A 6,000-nucleotide genomic window follows, 5' to 3' on the forward strand; every position below is an offset into this window, starting at 1 on the left:
AAGAATATATATACTTTATGTGGTCGGAAACGTCTCCTTCACTGCGTTGCAAACATCTGACTGAAATTATAATACCCTCTACAAGGGTATAAAAATTCACACTAAAATTCATAAACCTTGTTAGGGCATTACAAAATGTGATGCGTGTATGGCTCAATCAGTTAGTGTGTCTACAATCCAATAATCCCGGCTTCAAGTTCTAGAGAGGGCGACTTGCCTCAAAAAATGTAAGTTTGTTTTAATTCCATTTAATTATCATTTACTGTATTTGATTACATAACACAGGCCGACAAAATGTGACATGGGTCGGTGTCCAGGCCTGCCACCATTTTATTTAGATAAATTTGTCTTTTCTAAGCATAAGTTGCCACTACGCCTATAGTCCATCAGCTCTGGTATTTGCGGTATCTTTAATTTAAGAAAATTACAAATTTTCTTCGTCTTTTGGGATATATCTTCAAGAGTGGTCAACCAATTTTGGTAATCTTTTCGGAATTAAATAGTTACACGTCTCTTTTATACGGTCGTTTTGGAAAATTAAATCTAACTGAACCACAAGAGAAGGTGGGCGCATTCAAAATTTCAAAGTCACAGCAAAGTTTAAAAATCTTCATTTGTGAACAGCGTTTAAAAATTAAATAAAAATATTTTCTTCTACGATGCATTTTTGATCCAAAGAGTGTGTTAGTGTAGTTTAACAGCTGTAACCATAAATTGGTTAACAGTCACTAGTGCAAAACTGGTAGCAAATTGATTAGTTGTTTCCGACGACAAGCATATGAAAAATGGACCACTTCGTTACAAGGAAATGGACATAACTTGAACTAGTTAACCTTCTTGACCCAACTAGTATTTTAATAGTCCAAAACTGATTCCGTTTCCTGCAGGGTATACCCATGTCCGTTTGTATAAACGCTGAGATCTCTGAAACTACAAAAGCTAGAGGGTTGAGATTTCCCACACATATTCTTGGGCTTCCTACGCAGCGCAAGTTTATTTTGTTTTAAAATGGGTCTGGCGTCCACACCTTTAAAGATTTACAGGAAATATATATATCTATATCAAAATGTAGAAGACATTTATTTAAAAAGTTATTAAAAAGTTATGCACAATCAAAAAAAATATATATATTCATATCCCTTGAACTCCCTTTAGCTGAGTGACGGGTATTAGATAGTCGGGACACCAACACGACTGTAGCAATCTCTCTTGTTTTAATTAATAATGCCGCGTGAATATAGGATTTATTGTATTACATAGGTGGCGTAATGTTATTAATCTATACTGCAATGTAATATAGATGGCGTGTTATTGCAAAGATGTACACAAGAAACATTTTAGACTCGCCGTGTCAGCATGGGGATATAGCTCAGTGGTAGAGCATTCGACTGCAGATCGAGAGGTCCCCGGTTCAAACCCGGGTGTCCCCTTGCTTTTTTCCTTTATTTTTATTTGGGTACAAAGTTTTATTTTTGTTTTCAACGATATTCGGCGGAAAGTGTGTAACAGGGAGAAGGAAGCGTTTCCGACCCCCTCAGTTCCGCGGTGTTACAGAAGTTTTTGATGAACCTTCATCAAAGTATTTTAGCATTAGGCGTGCTAAGTTATTAAAAAAACGTTTTAATAAAACCATATCGAATTAGCGGGTTCAATTGGTCATTGGTTTTCGCGGATTTTCGCAGTGGTGTCCTTCTTAATCGATTAATGAGGCAACGCCAGATTTTCCTCTGTTTAAATTGTATAAAATAAGAAATGGAAAAGTTTTCATTTCCAGCAAATAATCTTAAATCGGGAAACATTTTGACTTTCAACACGGTTTTTGTTTAATTCTGAAAGTATTAACAATAAATATAATACTATTTAAAATAAATATACCCAATTTTACATTTAACCCTTTAATACATTTATGACCTTTAATACAATGTTTTTTTGTAATAAATTTAAATACCAAATATGAGATTTTGGATTTAGTAGGTGGATATTTAAATTTACTATTCCATTTTATACCCTTGTAGAGGGTATTATAATTTTAGTCAGATGTTTGCAACGCAGTGAAGGAGACGTTTCCGACCACATAAAGTATATATATTCTTGATCAGCACCAATAGCCGAGTCTATCTAGCCATGTCCGTCTGTCCGTCTGTCCGTCTGTCTGTCTGTCCGTCTGTCCGTTTCTATGCGAACTAGTCTCTCAGTTTTAAAGCTATCGCGATGAAACTTTCCCGAAAGTCTTCTTTCTATTGCAGGTAGTACATATGTCGGAGAGAGCCGGATCGGACCACTATATCTTAAGGCTTCCATAGGAATATTCAAACAAATATAAGAAAATTCATTGTAACTTTGTAGGAAGTAGGCGTTTTGATTCTTGACTACTTAAAAACAAAATTTAAATAAATAGAAACGCTGAATCTGGAATCCCTGGAACTGCACCGAGTGAGCATTCTTTTATCTACAAGGGTATATAAGCTTCGGCTGGCCGAAGGTAGCTTCCTTTCTTGTTTTTTATCATATATATGTACAATGTACATTGTACATATGTACATATATTATATATGGACAGATTTTTCTAGCTGTAAGGACATCGAAAGTGCCACTGAACTATTCTACAGCGTTTTAAACAAGATTTTAATGAATGCGTTTCTGATAGGCTTCCTCCAAAGCCGAACAGGCCCCCTGGTTTACCAGTGCTCTTCCAAGACTTAAAAATCTTAAAACAAACACTTATATCAAGTATAAACAAGAGAGAACGCTATAGTCGGGTGCCCCGGCTAACAGATACCCGTTACTTAGCTCAAGTGCAAGTTAGATGGATATATCCATAAATATATACACACAAAAAAAACTTGGTAAAATCAACTGTAATAATTGTCAAACAGGCCCCAACCAGCAAAAATTGTCAATTTTACTAAGTAAATAGTTATTCCACAACAACAAAATACACACAATTAGCTAATACACACACACCCAAAGCAAAAACAAAATACACGTAACTATTTTAATAGTTACGTAACTATTTTTGTTGGTCAATTTTACCACGCAAATTTTTTTTTGTGTGTATATTAGGGATGTCTAAAATATATCAAAATATCAATATATCGATATTTTTTACGAAAAAATAAATATTATTATCGTGATATTTTTTTTGAATAATTATTTTTTTGTTAATTTTATATGGCCTTACTTTTCAGCGGGACAAGAAAAAATACATATGTGAAAGATGAGCGCCGCTAAAATTTATTTTTCGGCAGGTGAAAATGCATAGCATAGCATTCAGAATTCAAGAAAACGCGGTAAAAAAAATGCGCGGGAAATACTTGATTTTAATATAATAAATAAAAGCGAAAGAAACAAAAATAAATATTGTTTTCTTTTATTTATTAATAAATATAAACTAAACATTATAAAAATATAATTTAAGATCGTATGTGGGTTAATGTTTAGTGGTTATTGCTTATGCAGCTTAAAATTAAAAAAAAAAAAAATATAACAAAAATATCTGATATGAAGATATTTTTTTTCTGATATATCAAAAATCATTTTGATTTTTTTTTTAAATAAAGAATATCTTCGATACGATATTTTTAAATATTTCGACATCCCTAGTGTACCTATATAAAACTTTGATCGGTCATAACTTTTTAACGATTGGTCCGATTTAAAAATTGTATTCTACATTTCGATAGGTATAAATAAACGCAACACAATTGCATTTATACTATCTTTAAAAATGTGGGCGCTAAACACATTTTAAAATCGTTGTGGGGGATTGTGGGCGTTAGAGGAGGCGTTAAATCCTGTTGTTAAATCATAAATTGCTTAAAATTATGCCCTTTCTGTTGATATACCGTGCACAACCTCTTTGAGAGCTGTATTAATTATGTAAAGTTTGGATAGAAAATATATGGATATTTACATGCACACAAAAAAATTTTCTTGGTAAAATTTACCAACAAAGATAGTTACGTAACTATTAAAATAGTTACGTGTATTTTGTTTTTGCTTTGGGTTTGTGTCTTTGCTAATTGTGTGTATTTTGTTGTTGTGAAATGACTATTTACTTAGTAGAATTGACAATTTTGCTGGTTGGGGCCTGTTTGACAATTATTACAGTTGATTTTACTAAGTTTTTTTTTTTGTGTGTGGTTGATGTAATGGGTCCAATGAGTCTCGCTAGCAAGGTCGGCGCGAAACGGCCAATATCAAAATTTGACCATTTAACCCCCACACTGTAAATCCATTTTCTCAAGAAATGTGGGCTTAACTTTCATGAAATTTTCACGAAATGTTCTTAGAATGATCCTCAACTTCTATGATTGGAACCCCAGATAAATTAGATTTTGGCCCTTTCAGACAAGAAGCTTGAATTAACGCTTAATGGCCTGGTTTAGCGTGCACAACCTCTGTAAGGGGAGCAGTTAAGCAAATGGTGGATACCCGATCTTTCGAATGCATTTTTGAAACACTTGTAAACCTCGGAATTCGCCCCAACCTATTTAGATCAATACATATTTTTATTCTACACAATTTTGCATCAAACATTAATCAATTCGGCCCCAAATAGAGAGTAAATTTAAAAAATAAAAATGGCTCCAGTGTTTTAAATTCCACCGTTCCACTTTGGATGCTAACTCGTCGACATATCGGTCCGTACAACTAAGTGGAATCTTTGTTCTCGGATAACACTGTCTCATAGCCTCTTCGGATTTTTGACGAATGTGAAACTTATGTTCCCACTGAACTCCATCCACAATCTAGCATCCAAAAACAGCTGACTCAAGAGCAATTGCTCAGCTCAACATTAACGAAGAGGGATTTCAACTCGGGAAAACTGTCGTTAAATTGAGTCCTCCTAATTTTATAATAGAATAATACAATAAATAGATTAAGAAAATAGTTTAAAAACAAATCTGAACGTTTATAACATATCCTACATCGAGTATGCATACATATTGCTGACTGGGGGGAGCCTAACCTCCCGTACCCCACACTCCGCAATTACTACGCCTCTGCCTCTATGTAAAATTTGTAAATAAAACCAAATTTATGCTGTTTGTGGTAAATTATAGCAACTTTGGAACTTTATAGGAACTTCCTATTCCACCTGTTTCACCTATAATTATACCCGTTACTCGTAGAGTAAAAGGGTATATTGTATTCGTGCAAAAGTATGTAACAGGGAGAAGGAAGCGTTTCCGACCCCATAAAGTATATATATTCTTGATCAGGATCACTAGCCGAGTCGATCTAGCCATGTCCGTCTGTCCGTCTGTCTGTCTGTATGAACGCTGAGATCTCAGAAACTATAAAAGCTAGAAGATTGGCATTTTGCATGCAGATTTTAGGAGTTCCTACTCAGCGCAAGTTTGTTTCAAAATGGTGCCACGCCCCCTCTAACGCCCACAATCGCTTATATACGATTTAAAAAATTTTATTATTTTGGAAAAGTAAAAATGCAGTTTTATTGTGTTTATCAATACCTATCGAAATGTAGAAGAAATTTTTCAAATCGGACCCTTCGCTAAAAAGTTATGCGTGATCAACGTTTTCTATCTCTATCTCCATCTCCCTCGCACACCCTTTACCTGAGTAACGGGTATCTGATAGTCGGGGCACCCGACTATAACGTTCCCTCTTGTTTTTAGTATATTTTGTGCCAAAACCATAAAAAAAACCGAAATTCAAAACGACTTTAAAGTCAATGAAAATAAAGTTCCAAACTCGAAATGCCGTACAGTGAAGCAGTTAAATTTATTAGAATTTTTCACAAAGAAATTCGGGCTATTTTTACATTTTACATTTCATTACTTTAAGGTCCGTGTTTTCGTCCGTTTGTTAAATTTAAAGTAGGGTTTAAACCTTGATCTCGCATGGGAAATCAGAGTTTAAACCCTACTTTACATTTAACAGGCCGACGAGAAAACGGCTGCGGATCGTCTATCTCAATAAGTAATGCTGCTTTTACAGAAATGTTTGTAATGAAACTGAACCTACTTTATGTAA

The 6,000-nt window shown here is 34.3% G+C and overlaps 1 non-coding gene across 1 annotated transcript; it reads left to right on the forward strand.

Moving 5' to 3' along the window:
• Window positions 1-1,358: 1,358 nt before the first annotated feature.
• Window positions 1,359-1,430, forward strand: TRNAC-GCA (transfer RNA cysteine (anticodon GCA)). Its single transcript has one exon. It is a non-coding gene; the product is annotated as a tRNA-Cys (tRNA).
• The last annotated feature ends 4,570 nt before the right edge of the window (window positions 1,431-6,000 follow it).

The sequence above is a fragment of the Drosophila takahashii genome, chromosome 3L (genome assembly GCF_030179915.1).
Source record: "Drosophila takahashii strain IR98-3 E-12201 chromosome 3L, DtakHiC1v2, whole genome shotgun sequence".
Taxonomy (NCBI): Eukaryota; Metazoa; Arthropoda; class Insecta; order Diptera; family Drosophilidae; genus Drosophila; species Drosophila takahashii.